General features: G+C 37.9%; 2 non-coding genes across 2 annotated transcripts; both read left to right on the forward strand.

Moving 5' to 3' along the window:
* Nucleotides 1–16,207: 16,207 nt before the first annotated feature.
* On the forward strand, nucleotides 16,208–16,371 carry LOC134899156 (U1 spliceosomal RNA). The gene has a single exon (XR_010172838.1). It is a non-coding gene; the product is annotated as a U1 spliceosomal RNA (small nuclear RNA).
* A 154-nt stretch (nucleotides 16,372–16,525) lies between these two features.
* Nucleotides 16,526–16,688, forward strand: LOC134899277 (U1 spliceosomal RNA). Its single transcript, XR_010172957.1, has one exon. It is a non-coding gene; the product is annotated as a U1 spliceosomal RNA (small nuclear RNA).
* Nucleotides 16,689–18,218: the final 1,530 nt, after the last annotated feature.

Consider the following 18,218-nt stretch of genomic DNA (forward strand, 5'->3'; position numbering starts at 1 on the left):
TGGTTTTTCACCTATTACTAAATTAAACTTGCTTCATTGGAAAGGCAGCAAGATGCATCCTCATTTCAATGTCTACTGAAATAACACAGGTTGACACCAGGAAACATTAACGCCACTGCATCCTTGCTGCTTTCTCATGTGGAAGTCTGTTTAATGTGAAAACAAGGTGATATCTAATTAGCACACAGGTAAGGAATTAAGAAAATCTTTATTTAAGGGTGAAGATGTTTCTCACAAAATCGTTGCCCCAATGCATCATTGAAATTCAAGCTGGAAAGATGATTTTAATATATCACTTGTACATTTTGTATTGCTCTTCTGGTGACAATGTAGTTTGTTTTTGTCAATTACCCTTTTAATAATAGGGTAAAGAAAATTAAGTGGATTTTTTTAAAGAAAACTATACTGTCAATATACTATTCAAACAAATTAAAATGGTAAAAGTTATTGTACTTCAAGTAAAAATAAAAGAGCAAAAATATCAATCCCAGTTTTGATTACTTAAATTAACAAAAAAAATGCATATAGCAAAGGATAGTTTCAATCTGCCTACCTCTGGGTTATGGGCCCAGCATGCTTCCATTGCAGTACTCTGCTGCACATGTAAGTGCAAGAGATCCTGAAGCACTCACTCATCATGGGAAAGTACCAATGTGTTTCTTCGTTGGTTGATGGAAGAAACATTTTACAAAAACTCTCCAGATTATTGACTTTTTAAAGTTTTTCTAGGAAACGTTCTAGATGTATGCTTATTAGCCTTTGTCAGTATGTACTTTTCGCGAAGTGTCTCTGTGGCGCAATCGGTTAGTGTGTCCGGCTACTAACCAAAAGGTTGGTGGTTCAATCCCAACCAGGGACGTAATTGACCTTATCAGATTTTGGTGATCTTTAAGTAGACAAGTCAAAATTTCAAACCCCCTGTTATGATGTAGGGTACCTGGCCTTCTCTGATGTAATCAGAGTTAGAATTGATTCAGTGATTTTATAAAAACAGCTAGGAAGCACAATTTAGCAGTGGGTTGCAGAGAAAAAGAAATATGCTGGCAAAAAAAATCCAATTGAGTGATTAAACAGCTCTTCATTTTCTGGCTTTATTTTTATGCTAACAAATTTGTTCTCTGAAAAGTGTCCACAAAGCCAAGTCTCTGATTAACACCTTTGTAGGGATGGTTTTTCACCTATTACTAAATTAAACTTGCTTCATTGGAAAGGCAGCAAGATGCATCCTCATTTCAATGTCTACTGAAATAATACAGGTTGACACCAGGAAACATTAACGCCACTGCATCCTTGCTGCTTTCTCATGTAGAAGTCTGTTTAATGTGAAAACAAGGTGATATCTAATTAGCACACAGGTAAGGAATTAAGAAAATCTTTATTTAAGGGTGAAGATGTTTCTCACAAAATCGTTGCCCCAATGCATCATTGAAATTCAAGCTGGAAATATGATTTTAATATATCACTTGTACATTTTGTATTGCTCTTCTGGTGACAATGTAGTTTGTTTTTGTCAATTACCCTTTTAATAATAGGGTAAAGAAAATTAAGTGGATTTTTTAAAGAAAACTATACTGTCAATATACTATTAAAACAAATTAAAATGGTAAAAGTTATTGTACTTTAAGTAATAATAAAAGAGCAAAAATATCAATCCCAGTTTTGATTACTTAAATTAACAAAAAAAAATGCATATAGCAAAGGATAGTTTCAATCTGCCTACCTCTGGGTTATGGGCCCAGCATGCTTCCATTGCAGTACTCTGCTGCACATGTAAGTGCAAGAGATCCTGAAGCACTCACTCATCATGGGAAAGTACCAATGTGTTTCTTCATTGGTTGATGGAAGAAACATCTTACAAAAACTCTCCAGATTATTGACTTTTTAAAGTTTTTCTAGGAAACGTTCTAGATGTATGCTTATTAGACTTTGTCAGTATGTACTTTTTGCAAAGTGTCTCTGTGGCGCAATCGGTTAGTGTGTCCGGCTACTAACCAAAAGGTTGGTGGTTCAATCCCAACCAGGGACGTAATTGACCTTGTTATCAGATTTTGGTGATCTTTAAGTAGACAAGTCAAAATTTCAAACCCCCTGTTATGGTGTAGGGTACCTGGCCTTCTCTGATGTAATCAGAGTAAGATTTGATTCAGTGATTTTATAAAAACAGCTAGGAAGCACAATTTAGCAGTGGGTTGCAGAGAAAAAGAAATATGCTGCCGAGAAAAAGAAATATGCTGCCAAAAAAAATCCAATTGAGTGATTAAACAGCTCTTCATTTTCTGTCTTTATTTTTATGCTAACAAATTTGTTCTTTGAAAAGTGTCCACAAAGCCAAGTCTCTGATTAACACCTTTGTAGGGATGATTTTTCACCTATTACTAAATTAAACTTGCTTCATTGGAAAGGCAGCAAGATGCATCCTCATTTCAATGTCTACTGAAATAATACAGGTTGACACCAGGAAACATTAACGCCACTGTATCCTTGCTGCTTTCTCATGTGGAAGTCTGTTTAATGTGAAAACAAGGTGATATCTAATTAGCACACAGGTAAGGAATTAAGAAAATCTTTATTTAAGGGTGAAGATGTTTCTCACAAAATCGTTGCCCCAATGCATCATTGAAATTCAAGCTGGAAAGATGATTTTAATATATCACTTGTACATTTTGTATTGCTCTTCTGGTGACAATGTAGTTTGTTTTTGTCAATTACCATTTTAATAATAGGGTAAAGAAAATTAAGTGGATTTTTGAAAGAAAACAATACTGTCAATATACTATTAAAACAAATTAAAATGGTAAAAGTTATTGTACTTTAAGTAAAAATAAAAGAGCCGGAATATCAATCCCAGTTTTGGATTACTTTAATTAACAAAAAAAAAATGCATATAGCAAAGGATAGTTTCAATCTGCCTACCGCTGGGTTATGGGCCCAGCATGCTTCCATTGCTGTACTCTGCTGCACATGTAAGTGCAAGAGATCCTGAAGCACTCACTCATCATGGGAAAGTACCAATGTGTTTCTTCGTTGGTTGATGGAAGAAACATCTTACAAAAACTCTCCAGATTATTGACTTTTTAAAGTTTTTCTAGGAAACGTTTTAGATGAATGCTTATTAGCCTTTGTCAGTATGGACTTTTGCAAAGTGTCTCTGTGGCGCAATCAGTTAGTGTGCACAGCTATTAACCAAAAGGTTGGTGGTTCAATCCCAACCAGGGACGTAATTGACCTTGTTATCAGATTTTGGTGATCTTTAAGTAGACAAGTCAAAATTTCAAACCCCCTCTTATGGTGTAGGGTACCTGGCCTTCTCTGATGTAATCAGATTTGATTCAGTGATTTTATAAAAACAGCTAGGAAGCACAATTTAGCAGTGGGTTGAAGAGAAAAAGAAATATGCTGGCAAAAAAATCCAATTGAGTGATTAAACAGCTCTTCATTTTCTGGCTTTATTTTTATGCTAACAAATTTGTTCTTTGAAAAGTGTCCACAAAGCCAAGTCTCTGATTAACACCTTTGTAGGGATGGTTTTTCACCTATTACTAAATTAAATTTGCTTCATTGGAAAGGCAGCAAGATGCATCCTCATTTCAATGTCTACTGAAATAATACGGGTTGACACCAGGAAACATTAACGCCACTGCATCCTTGCTGCTTTCTCATGTAGAAGTCTGTTTAATGTGAAAACAAGGTGATATCTAATTAGCACACAGGTAAGGAATTAAGAAAATCTTTATTTAAGGGTGAAGATGTTTCTCACAAAATCGTTGCCCCAATGCATCATTGAAATTCAAGCTGGAAAGATGATTTTAATATATCACTTGTACATTTTGTATTGCTCTTCTGGTGACAATGTAGTTTGTTTTTGTCAATTACCCTTTTAATAATAGGGTAAAGAAAATTAAGTGGATTTTTTAAAGAAAACTATACTGTCAATATACTATTAAAACAAATTAAAATTGTAAAAGTTATTGTACTTTAAGTAAAAATAAAAGAGCCAAAATATCAATCCCAGTTTTGATTACTTAAATTAACAAAAAAAAATGCATATAGCAAAGGATAGTTTCAATCTGCCTACCTCTGGGTTATGGGCTCAGCATGCTTCCATTGCAGTACTCTGCTGCACATGTAAGTGCAAGAGATCCTGAAGCACTCAGTCATCATGGGAAAGTACCAATGTGTTTCTTCGTTGGTTGATGGAAGAAACATCTTACAACAACTCTCCAGATTATTGACTTTTTAAAGTTTTTCTAGGAAACGTTCTAGATGTATGCCTTTGTCAGTAAGTACTTTTTGCAAAGTGTCTCTGTGGTGCAATCGGTTAGTGTGTCCAGCTACTAACCAAAAGGTTGGTGGTTCAATCCCACCCAGGGACGTAATTGACCTTGTTATCAGATTTTGGTGATCTTTAAGTAGACAAGTCAAAATTTCAAACCCCCTGTTATGGTGTAGGGTACCTGGCCTTCTCTGATGTAATCAGAGTTAGATTTGATTCATTGATTTTATAAAAACAGCTAGGAAGCACAATTTAGCAGTGGGTTGCAGAGAAAAATAAATATGCTGGCAAAAAAAATCCAATTGAGTGATTAAACAGCTCTTTATTTTCTGGCTTTATTTTTATGCTAACAAATTTGTTCTCTGAAAAGTGTCCACAAAGCCAAGTCTCTGATTAACACCTTTGTAGGGATGGTTTTTCACCTATTACTAAATTAAACTTGCTTCATTGGAAAGGCAGCAAGATGCATCCTCATTTCAATGTCTACTGAAATAACACAGGTTGACACCAGGAAACATTAACGCCACTGCATCCTTGCTGCTTTCTCATGTGGAAGTCTGTTTAATGTGAAAACAAGGTGATATCTAATTAGCACACAGGTAAGGAATTAAGAAAATCTTTATTTAAGGGTGAAGATGTTTCTCACAAAATCGTTGCCCCAATGCATCATTGAAATTCAAGCTGGAAAGATGATTTTAATATATCACTTGTACATTTTGTATTGCTCTTCTGGTGACAATGTAGTTTGTTTTTGTCAATTACCCTTTTAATAATAGGGTAAAGAAAATTAAGTGGATTTTTTTAAAGAAAACTATACTGTCAATATACTATTCAAACAAATTAAAATGGTAAAAGTTATTGTACTTCAAGTAAAAATAAAAGAGCAAAAATATCAATCCCAGTTTTGATTACTTAAATTAACAAAAAAAATGCATATAGCAAAGGGTAGTTTCAATCTGCCTACCTCTGGGTTATGGGCCCAGCATGCTTCCATTGCAGTACTCTGCTGCACATGTAAGTGCAAGAGATCCTGAAGCACTCACTCATCATGGGAAAGTACCAATGTGTTTCTTCGTTGGTTGATGGAAGAAACATTTTACAAAAACTCTCCAGATTATTGACTTTTTAAAGTTTTTCTAGGAAATGTTCTAGATGTATGCTTATTAGCCTTTGTCAGTATGTACTTTTTGCGAAGTGTCTCTGTGGCGCAATCGGTTAGTGTGTCCGGCTACTAACTAAAAGGTTGGTGGTTCAATCCCAACCAGGGACGTAATTGACCTTATCAGATTTTGGTGATCTTTAAGTAGACAAGTCAAAATTTCAAACCCCCTGTTATGATGTAGGGTACCTGGCCTTCTCTGATGTAATCAGAGTTAGAATTGATTCAGTGATTTTATAAAAACAGCTAGGAAGCACAATTTAGCAGTGGGTTGCAGAGAAAAAGAAATATGCTGGCAAAAAAAATCCAATTGAGTGATTAAACAGCTCTTCATTTTCTGGCTTTATTTTTATGCTAACAAATTTGTTCTCTGAAAAGTGTCCACAAAGCCAAGTCTCTGATTAACACCTTTGTAGGGATGGTTTTTCACCTATTACTAAATTAAACTTGCTTCATTGGAAAGGCAGCAAGATGCATCCTCATTTCAATGTCTACTGAAATAATACAGGTTGACACCAGGAAACATTAACGCCACTGCATCCTTGCTGCTTTCTCATGTAGAAGTCTGTTTAATGTGAAAACAAGGTGATATCTAATTAGCACACAGGTAAGGAATTAAGAAAATCTTTATTTAAGGGTGAAGATGTTTCTCACAAAATCGTTGCCCCAATGCATCATTGAGATTCAAGCTGGAAAGATGATTTTAATATATCACTTGTACATTTTGTATTGCTCTTCTGGTGACAATGTAGTTTGTTTTTGTCAATTACCCTTTTAATAATAGGGTAAAGAAAATTAAGTGGATTTTTTTAAAGAAAACTATACTGTCAATATACTATTCAAACAAATTAAAATGGTAAAAGTTATTGTACTTCAAGTAAAAATAAAAGAGCAAAAATATCAATCCCAGTTTTGATTACTTAAATTAACAAAAAAAATGCATATAGCAAAGGATAGTTTCAATCTGCCTACCTCTGGGTTATGGGCCCAGCATGCTTCCATTGCAGTACTCTGCTGCACATGTAAGTGCAAGAGATCCTGAAGCACTCACTCATCATGGGAAAGTACCAATGTGTTTCTTCGTTGGTTGATGGAAGAAACATTTTACAAAAACTCTCCAGATTATTGACTTTTTAAAGTTTTTCTAGGAAACGTTCTAGATGTATGCTTATTAGCCTTTGTCAGTATGTACTTTTTGCGAAGTGTCTCTGTGGCGCAATCGGTTAGTGTGTCCGGCTACTAACCAAAAGGTTGGTGGTTCAATCCCAACCAGGGACGTAATTGACCTTATCAGATTTTGGTGATCTTTAAGTAGACAAGTCAAAATTTCAAACCCCCTGTTATGATGTAGGGTACCTGGCCTTCTCTGATGTAATCAGAGTTAGAATTGATTCAGTGATTTTATAAAAACAGCTAGGAAGCACAATTTAGCAGTGGGTTGCAGAGAAAAAGAAATATGCTGGCAAAAAAAATCCAATTGAGTGATTAAACAGCTCTTCATTTTCTGGCTTTATTTTTATGCTAACAAATTTGTTCTCTGAAAAGTGTCCACAAAGCCAAGTCTCTGATTAACACCTTTGTAGGGATGGTTTTTCACCTATTACTAAATTAAACTTGCTTCATTGGAAAGGCAGCAAGATGCATCCTCATTTCAATGTCTACTGAAATAATACAGGTTGACACCAGGAAACATTAACGCCACTGCATCCTTGCTGCTTTCTCATGTAGAAGTCTGTTTAATGTGAAAACAAGGTGATATCTAATTAGCACACAGGTAAGGAATTAAGAAAATCTTTATTTAAGGGTGAAGATGTTTCTCACAAAATCGTTGCCCCAATGCATCATTGAAATTCAAGCTGGAAATATGATTTTAATATATCACTTGTACATTTTGTATTGCTCTTCTGGTGACAATGTAGTTTGTTTTTGTCAATTACCCTTTTAATAATAGGGTAAAGAAAATTAAGTGGATTTTTTAAAGAAAACTATACTGTCAATATACTATTAAAACAAATTAAAATGGTAAAAGTTATTGTACTTTAAGTAATAATAAAAGAGCAAAAATATCAATCCCAGTTTTGATTACTTAAATTAACAAAAAAAAATGCATATAGCAAAGGATAGTTTCAATCTGCCTACCTCTGGGTTATGGGCCCAGCATGCTTCCATTGCAGTACTCTGCTGCACATGTAAGTGCAAGAGATCCTGAAGCACTCACTCATCATGGGAAAGTACCAATGTGTTTCTTCATTGGTTGATGGAAGAAACATCTTACAAAAACTCTCCAGATTATTGACTTTTTAAAGTTTTTCTAGGAAACGTTCTAGATGTATGCTTATTAGACTTTGTCAGTATGTACTTTTTGCAAAGTGTCTCTGTGGCGCAATCGGTTAGTGTGTCCGGCTACTAACCAAAAGGTTGGTGGTTCAATCCCAACCAGGGACGTAATTGACCTTGTTATCAGATTTTGGTGATCTTTAAGTAGACAAGTCAAAATTTCAAACCCCCTGTTATGGTGTAGGGTACCTGGCCTTCTCTGATGTAATCAGAGTAAGATTTGATTCAGTGATTTTATAAAAACAGCTAGGAAGCACAATTTAGCAGTGGGTTGCAGAGAAAAAGAAATATGCTGCCGAGAAAAAGAAATATGCTGCCAAAAAAAATCCAATTGAGTGATTAAACAGCTCTTCATTTTCTGGCTTTATTTTTATGCTAACAAATTTGTTCTTTGAAAAGTGTCCACAAAGCCAAGTCTCTGATTAACACCTTTGTAGGGATGGTTTTTCACCTATTACTAAATTAAATTTGCTTCATTGGAAAGGCAGCAAGATGCATCCTCATTTCAATGTCTACTGAAATAATACGGGTTGACACCAGGAAACATTAACGCCACTGCATCCTTGCTGCTTTCTCATGTAGAAGTCTGTTTAATGTGAAAACAAGGTGATATCTAATTAGCACACAGGTAAGGAATTAAGAAAATCTTTATTTAAGGGTGAAGATGTTTCTCACAAAATCGTTGCCCCAATGCATCATTGAAATTCAAGCTGGAAAGATGATTTTAATATATCACTTGTACATTTTGTATTGCTCTTCTGGTGACAATGTAGTTTGTTTTTGTCAATTACCCTTTTAATAATAGGGTAAAGAAAATTAAGTGGATTTTTTAAAGAAAACTATACTGTCAATATACTATTAAAACAAATTAAAATGGTAAAAGTTATTGTACTTTAAGTAAAAATAAAAGAGCCAAAATATCAATCCCAGTTTTGATTACTTAAATTAACAAAAAAAAATGCATATAGCAAAGGATAGTTTCAATCTGCCTACCTCTGGGTTATGGGCTCAGCATGCTTCCATTGCAGTACTCTGCTGCACATGTAAGTGCAAGAGATCCTGAAGCACTCAGTCATCATGGGAAAGTACCAATGTGTTTCTTCGTTGGTTGATGGAAGAAACATCTTACAACAACTCTCCAGATTATTGACTTTTTAAAGTTTTTCTAGGAAACGTTCTAGATGTATGCTTATTAGCCTTTGTCAGTATGTACTTTTTGCGAAGTGTCTCTGTGGCGCAATCGGTTAGTGTGTCCGGCTACTAACCAAAAGGTTGGTGGTTCAATCCCAACCAGGGACGTAATTGACCTTATCAGATTTTGGTGATCTTTAAGTAGACAAGTCAAAATTTCAAACCCCCTGTTATGATGTAGGGTACCTGGCCTTCTCTGATGTAATCAGAGTTAGAATTGATTCAGTGATTTTATAAAAACAGCTAGGAAGCACAATTTAGCAGTGGGTTGCAGAGAAAAAGAAATATGCTGGCAAAAAAAATCCAATTGAGTGATTAAACAGCTCTTCATTTTCTGGCTTTATTTTTATGCTAACAAATTTGTTCTCTGAAAAGTGTCCACAAAGCCAAGTCTCTGATTAACACCTTTGTAGGGATGGTTTTTCACCTATTACTAAATTAAACTTGCTTCATTGGAAAGGCAGCAAGATGCATCCTCATTTCAATGTCTACTGAAATAATACAGGTTGACACCAGGAAACATTAACGCCACTGCATCCTTGCTGCTTTCTCATGTAGAAGTCTGTTTAATGTGAAAACAAGGTGATATCTAATTAGCACACAGGTAAGGAATTAAGAAAATCTTTATTTAAGGGTGAAGATGTTTCTCACAAAATCGTTGCCCCAATGCATCATTGAAATTCAAGCTGGAAATATGATTTTAATATATCACTTGTACATTTTGTATTGCTCTTCTGGTGACAATGTAGTTTGTTTTTGTCAATTACCCTTTTAATAATAGGGTAAAGAAAATTAAGTGGATTTTTTAAAGAAAACTATACTGTCAATATACTATTAAAACAAATTAAAATGGTAAAAGTTATTGTACTTTAAGTAATAATAAAAGAGCAAAAATATCAATCCCAGTTTTGATTACTTAAATTAACAAAAAAAAATGCATATAGCAAAGGATAGTTTCAATCTGCCTACCTCTGGGTTATGGGCCCAGCATGCTTCCATTCCAGTACTCTGCTGCACATGTAAGTGCAAGAGATCCTGAAGCACTCACTCATCATGGGAAAGTACCAATGTGTTTCTTCATTGGTTGATGGAAGAAACATCTTACAAAAACTCTCCAGATTATTGACTTTTTAAAGTTTTTCTAGGAAAAGTTCTAGATGTATGCTTATTAGCCTTTGTCAGTATGTACTTTTTGCGAAGTGTCTCTGTGGCGCAATCGGTTAGTGTGTCCGGCTACTAACCAAAAGGTTGGTGGTTCAATCCCAACCAGGGACGTAATTGACCTTATCAGATTTTGGTGATCTTTAAGTAGACAAGTCAAAATTTCAAACCCCCTGTTATGGTGTAGGGTACCTGGCCTTCTCTGATGTAATCAGAGTAAGATTTGATTCAGTGATTTTATAAAAACAGCTAGGAAGCACAATTTAGCAGTGGGTTGCAGAGAAAAAGAAATATGCTGGCAAAAAAATCCAATTGAGTGATTAAACAGCTCTTCATTTTCTGGCTTTATTTTTATGCTAACAAATTTGTTCTTTGAAAAGTGTCCACAAAGCCAAGTCTCTGATTAACACCTTTGTAGGGATGGTTTTTCACCTATTACTAAATTAAACTTGCTTCATTGGAAAGGCAGCAAGATGCATCCTCATTTCAATGTCTACTGAAATAATACAGGTTGACACCAGGAAACATTAACGCCACTGTATCCTTGCTGCTTTCTCATGTGGAAGTCTGTTTAATGTGAAAACAAGGTGATATCTAATTAGCACACAGGTAAGGAATTAAGAAAATCTTTATTTAAGGGTGAAGATGTTTCTCACAAAATCGTTGCCCCAATGCATCATTGAAATTCAAGCTGGAAAGATGATTTTAATATATCACTTGTACATTTTGTATTGCTCTTCTGGTGACAATGTAGTTTGTTTTTGTCAATTACCATTTTAATAATAGGGTAAAGAAAATTAAGTGGATTTTTGAAAGAAAATAATACTGTCAATATACTATTAAAACAAATTAAAATGGTAAAAGTTATTGTACTTTAAGTAAAAATAAAAGAGCCGAAATATCAATCCCAGTTTTGGATTACTTTAATTAACAAAAAAAAAATGCATATAGCAAAGGATAGTTTCAATCTGCCTACCGCTGGGTTATGGGCCCAGCATGCTTCCATTGCTGTACTCTGCTGCACATGTAAGTGCAAGAGATCCTGAAGCACTCACTCATCATGGGAAAGTACCAATGTGTTTCTTCGTTGGTTGATGGAAGAAACATCTTACAAAAACTCTCCAGATTATTGACTTTTTAAAGTTTTTCTAGGAAACGTTTTAGATGAATGCTTATTAGCCTTTGTCAGTATGGACTTTTGCAAAGTGTCTCTGTGGCGCAATCAGTTAGTGTGCACGGCTATTAACCAAAAGGTTGGTGGTTCAATCCCACCCAGGGACGTAATTGACCTTGTTATCAGATTTTGGTGATCTTTAAGTAGACAAGTCAAAATTTCAAACCCCCTCTTATGGTGTAGGGTACCTGGCCTTCTCTGATGTAATCAGATTTGATTCAGTGATTTTATAAAAACAGCTAGGAAGCACAATTTAGCAGTGGGTTGAAGAGAAAAAGAAATATGCTGGCAAAAGAATCCAATTGGGAGATTAAACAGCTCTTTATTTTCTGGCTTTATTTTTATGCTAACAAATTTGTTCTCTGAAAAGTGTCCACAAAGCCAAGTCTCTGATTAACACCTTTGTAGGGATGGTTTTTCACCTATTACTAAATTAAACTTGCTTCATTGGAAAGGCAGCAAGATGCATCCTCATTTCAATGTCTACTGAAATAATACAGGTTGACACCAGGAAACATTAACGCCACTGCATCCTTGCTGCTTTCTCATGTGGAAGTCTGTTTAATGTGAAAACAAGGTGATATCTAATTAGCACACAGGTAAGGAATTAAGAAAATCTTTATTTAAGGGTGAAGATGTTTCTCACAAAATCGTTGCCCCAATGCATCATTGAAATTCAAGCTGGAAAGATGATTTTAATATATCACTTGTACATTTTGTATTGCTCTTCTGGTGACAATGTAGTTTGTTTTTGTCAATTACCCTTTTAATAATAGGGTAAAGAAAATTAAGTGGATTTTTTAAAGAAAACTATACTGTCAATATACTATTAAAACAAATTAAAATGGTAAAAGTTATTGTACTTTAAGTAAAAATAAAAGAGCAAAAATATCAATCCCAGTTTTGATTACTTAAATTAACAAAAAAAAATGCATATAGCAAAGGATAGTTTCAATCTGCCTACCTCTGGGTTATGGGCCCAGCATGCTTCCATTGCAGTACTCTGCTGCACATGTAAGTGCAAGAGATCCTGAAGCACTCACTCATCATGGGAAAGTACCAATGTGTTTCTTCGTTGGTGGATGGAAGAAACATCTTACAAAAACTCTCCAGATTATTGACTTTTTAAAGTTTTTCTAGGAAACGTTTTAGATGAATGCTTATTAGCCTTTGTCAGTATGTACTTTTGCAAAGTGTCTCTGTGGCGCAATCAGTTAGTGTGTACGGCTATAAACCAAAAGGTTGGTGGTTCAATCCCACCCAGGGATGTAATTGACCTTGTTATCAGATTTTGGTGATCTTTAAGTAGACAAGTCAAAATTTCAAACCCCCTCTTATGGTGTAGGGTACCTGGCCTTCTCTGATGTAATCAGAGTTAGATTTGATTCAGTGATTTTATAAAAACAGCTAGGTAGCACAATTTAGCAGTGGGTTGCAGAGAAAAAGAAATATGCTGGCAAAAAAATCCAATTGAGTGATTAAACAGCTCTTCATTTTCTGGCTTTATTTTTATGCTAACAAATTTGTTCTCTGAAAAGTGTCCACAAAGCCAAGTCTCTGATTAACACCTTTGTAGGGATGGTTTTTCACCTATTACTAAATTAAATTTGCTTCATTGGAAAGGCAGCAAGATGCATCCTCATTTCAATGTCTACTGAAATAATACGGGTTGACACCACGAAACATTAACGCCACTGCATCCTTGCTGCTTTCTCATGTGGAAGTCTGTTTAATGTGAAAACAAGGTGATATCTAATTAGCACACAGGTAAGGAATTAAGAAAATCTTTATTTAAGGGTGAAGATGTTGCTAACAAAATCGTTGCCCCAATGCATCATTGAAATTCAAGCTGGAAAGATGATTTTAATATATCACGTGTACATTTTGTATTGCTCTTCTGGTGACAATGTAGTTTGTTTTTGTCAATTACCATTTTAATAATAGGGTAAAGAAAATTAAGTGGATTTTTGAAAGAAAACAATACTGTCAATATACTATTAAAACAAATTAAAATGGTAAAAGTTATTGTACTTTAAGTAAAAATAAAAGAACCAAAATATCAATCCCAGTTTTGGATTACTTTAATTAACAAAAAAAAATGCATATAGCAGAGGATAGTTTCAATCTGCCTACCTCTGGGTTATGGGCCCAGCATGCTTCCATTGCAGTATTCTGCTGCACATGTAAGTGCAAGAGAACCTGAAGCACTCACTCATCATGGAAAAGTACCAATGTGTTTCTTCGTTGGTTGATGGAAGAAACATCTTACAAAAACTCTCCAGATTATTGACTTTTTAAAGTTTTTCTAGGAAACGTTCTAGATAAATGCTTATTAGCCTTTGTCAGTATGTACTTTTTGCAAAGTGTCTCTGTGGCGCAATCGGTTAGTGTGTTCGGCTATTAACCAAAAGGTTGGTGGTTCAATCCCACCCAGGGACGTAATTGACCTTGTGATCAGATTTTCCAGCGTGTTTTGTTTGCGCCTTTGCAAATGTCTTACATCGACAAACTTATTTAGTACTATTTTGCAAATAGGGTTAAATTGTTGCAACATTGTGTTCCCTAATTGCTTGATTTTTTAAATGCAACAATTGATAAAGACACCTGATAACTGCTCTGTGGAGTCTTATTTTGCGTCTACTTCTTATCTACATTTAATTCCCTACCTCTAATCAAGGCATTTTTAAATGCTGGGGTCTGCCAGGACGTGAGGCCTACCTAGACTTTAGATCTGAATTTGAATGTACTTGTGAACTAACTTAATTTCCTACTTCTAAATTCATTCCTAAATTCACTACTTACATGAATCCTGTAGTTGGGCATTTTGGGACTTCGATTGTGGGCATTGTTTTGTGTCCAGACCAGCAGCAGGTGGTGTGCATTTGCTGGAAAGGCATCGAAGACCTCCGATATGCTGCATCTCCTGATGTGTGTCTACCTCAAGTGACTGTCAGCAAATGCCTGCTAGATACCCCATTCCAAGCTGATTGTGACATCACGGAACATGCATCATAGAACAGGCATGCTAGAACATGGGTCTTCAACCTGCGACCCTCCAGCTGCTGTGGAACTACACATCCCAGCATGCCCTGCCTCAGTTTTAGCATACCTTAATAGCAAAACTGTGGCAGGGCATGCTGGGATGTGTAGTTTCACAGCAGCTGGAGGGCCACAGGATGAAGACCCATGTGCTAGAGCCAAGCCGCAGGTACATTGAATGCTAGCAAGCTGAATGTTTAAATCCTTTTTGTTCCGCAGCATTCCAATGCGGAAGATTCCATGGAACCAGAGATTATTCCATTGAGAAGGACATGCTGCCTGGATGACTGCACTGTGCAAATTAAGTCACGGAGCCAGTTGGCTTGTGGGTGGCTCTGGTGACTGGGTGGTTGGGTGGGCGGTGTGTCGGAGGTGGAGCACATGCAAATGAATGTGTATCATCCAGCTAGTGAGAGTGAAAACTCATGCAGGAGTGTGCCTGCTTGTCAGTGGGTTATGCACCTTGCCAGACGTCAAATCTACATGGAGCAGCTGGAGGGGACAAGAGCAGGTTTGCAAAATATAGATAGAAGAGCATATATGCTGGCGCATTCTCCATGATTGTGTCAGCTTATGTTTTGGTGCACTGCACTTTCCTCCACTAAGTTTTAGCTATTTTGGTTAAACGCAAGTGTAGTTGCTTCTCGCCCTTTTGGCTGTGATCTTGTATCGTGGTTGAAGAGTCTGCTGGAGGGATTGTTTTCTTCATTGGCGAGAGACTGAAGATATTCCAGGATGGAAGGCTTGGGAACACTATCCGTTTTTAAGTTGTGGAAGAGTTGAAAGACCGGATTGGACTACATTCTATAGTAAAGGATATCTTTGTATTTATTAATCCTCCCTTTATATGTGTCTGTCTTACAATAAAGCTTCGGGCTTGTGATTCCCTCACCCTCTTACACTCCACACCCATAGCCTTATTAACTGTTGTATTATTGTATTCCATTGAGAAGGACATGCTGCCTGGATGACTACACTGTGCAAATTAAATCACGGAGCCAGTTGGCTTGTGGGTGGCTCTGGTCACTGGGTGGTTGGGTGGGTGGTGTGTCGGAGGTGGAGCACATGCAAATGATTGTGTATCATCCAGCTAGTGAGAGAGAAAACTCATGCAGGAGTGTGCCTGCTTGTCAGTGGGTTATGCACCTTTCCAGACGTCAAATCTACATGGAGCAGCTGGAGAGGACAAGAGCAGGTTTGCAAAATATAGACAGAAGAGCTCTCCAGCCTAGTTTGCTGTCTGTTTCCACTTCTCTTTTCTTGAGCCGCTCCCTTCTATGCCCTTGCGCACTATCCTGACTTCTCCCATCTGCTTACTTTGTGCCTTCCAACGCACAATGCGAACTACAGGTAGTGCTGCAGGGCCCACACCCTTTTACTTGCCACACAGAGCAGCTCTGGAGCTGTTACAGTGCCCAGCTTCTGCAAGAAATCAGCTTGAATGCTTCAGGGGCTGGGGCATAGCCAACATGAGCCCCACACCGAAGGAGGGTGGAGGTGTTTAATGCGAACTAGGGGTCATCCAAGCGCCACAAAAGGCCGCCATGCCCTGCATGCCCCTTTTCTCTTTTCATATGCAGACGAGGGTTGAAGCCAACTTTGACCCACTGCTTGGATGACATCACCATATGCAAATCCATCTGCTGCAGGCCTTCCCCCAGGAATGCTTGCACTAGTTGTTGCATTTGGTTTGTTGTTTGGGGGTGCTTCAGTATTAGGCAGCCTTCTGCCCTCCCATGTTCATCTGAAAATATGTGTTCTCCCTGCAGTTGTTGTCCCCAGATGAGAGTTCCCTTGTGCTGCCTCAGTTGAATCTTCTTTACTTGACAGAGATGTGCCTGAGCAGCGGCCCTCCCTAGCCCTATCCCAAATCATACTTATTTTGCATAGGAGATATCATGGTAATGAAGACTGTTATCCCAGGGTGAGGTTCATTCATTGCATTCTGGGTATGCTGACCCCTGTGATTTCCCCAAATGTGGGAAACTCGACTTCATTATTTGTGGTAGTGGGGGACTGTGTTTGTGCTTTCCTCTGGTCAGCTCTGGTAAAAGTCAGATTTATTTGTCTCAGATCTTCCTCTAGCCTTGTTCTTCAACTTCGAGAGTTCCCTTGTGCTGACTCAGTTGGATCTCCTTCACTTGACAGGGAAGTGCCCGAGCAGCGACCCTACCCAGCTCTAGCCCAACTCCTACTTACCTGCCAGGTGAGATACTATGATCATGAAGGTGCTTCTCCCAGGGCAAGGCTCACCCATTGCACTCTGGGTGTGCTGCTCTTGCGATTTCCCCAAATGTGGGAAACTTGACTGCATAATTTGTGTTTCCCCTGGTCGGCTCTCGTATAATTCAGATCTCTTTGTCTCAGGTCTCTCTCCAGCCTAGTTTGCTGTCTGTTTCCACTTCTCTTTTCTTGAGCCGCTCCCTTCTATGCCCTTGTGCACTATCCCAGGATAATTATTGTAGCTGGTCTGCGGGTAACAGCTCTCAGATCCACTTCTAGAAAAAATGCAACAATGTAATTTGAGTGACAAACTGCAGAGATGAACCCTTTCTGTGACTGCTGCACAGGGATCACACAAACTCTATTCATAGGGCTGACTTCACTTAGGGGAGATGTTCTCGCCCCGCAAAGAAGTGCGAGTATATACCGCACTTACGGTACCATTGGATTTACAGATATTTTCTTGCAATACACTATGGGGGTCATTCTGAGTTGATTGCTCGCTAGCAGTTTTTAGCAGCCTTAAAACGGTGGAGTTAACATATCTCACGTGGAAGGTGGTCATGTTATTAGCCTTGGCTTCGGCTAGGCGAGTGTCGGAATTAGCGGCTTTGTCACATAAAAGCCCATATTTGGTGTTCCATGTGGATAGAGCGGAATTGCGGACCCATCCTCAATTCCTACCAAAAGTGGTCTCATCTTTTCATATGAACCAACCTATTGTGGTGCCTTTGGCTACGCGTGACTTGGAGGATTCCGAGTTACTTGATGTGGTCAGGGCTTTGAAAATTTACGTGGCCAGGACGGCTAGAGTCAGGAAAACTGAAGCGCTGTTTGTCCTGTATGCAACCAACAAGATTGGTGCCCCTGCTTCAAAGCAGGCTATTGCTCGCTGGATTTGTAACACGATTCAGCAAGCGCATTCTATGGCTGGATTGCAGTTACCGAAATCGGTCTAGGCCCATTCCACGAGGAAAGTGGGCTCTTCTTGGGCGGCTGCCCGAGGGGTCTCGGCACTACAGCTGTGTCAAGCTGCTACTTGGTCAGGTTCAAACACCTTTTCAAAATACTATAAGTTTGATACCCTGGCTGAGGAGGAACTCATGTTTGCTCAATCGGTGCTGCAGAGTCATCCGCACTCTCCCGCCCGTTTTGGAGCTTTGGTATAATCCCCATGTTCCTTACGGAGTCCCCAGCATCCTCTAGGACGTTAGAGAAAATAAGATTTTAAACCTACCGGTAAATCTTTTTCTCGTAGTCCGTAGAGGATGCTGGGCGCCCGTCCCAACTGCGGACTACTTCTGCAATACTTGTATATAGTTATTGCTTCAATAAGGGTTATGTTATAGTTGCATCGGTCCTGCACTGATGCTGCAGTATGTTGTTTTTTCGTACTTATAACTGGGTAGTTTATCACAAGTTATACGGTGTGATTGGTGTGGCTGGTATGAATCTTGCCCTGGATTAACAAAATCCTTTCCTCATACTGTCAGTCTCCTCTGGGCACAGTTTCTCTAACTGTGGCATAGAGGCGCATAGAGGGAGGAGCCAGTGCACACCCAGAACTAAAGTCTTTCTTAAAGTGCCCATGTCTCCTGCGGAGCCCGTCTATCCCCATGGTCCTTACGGAGTCCCCAGCACCCTCTACGGACTACGAGAAA

Source organism: Pseudophryne corroboree, chromosome 3 (genome assembly GCF_028390025.1).
Source record: "Pseudophryne corroboree isolate aPseCor3 chromosome 3, aPseCor3.hap2, whole genome shotgun sequence".
Lineage (NCBI taxonomy): Eukaryota > Metazoa > Chordata > Amphibia > Anura > Myobatrachidae > Pseudophryne > Pseudophryne corroboree.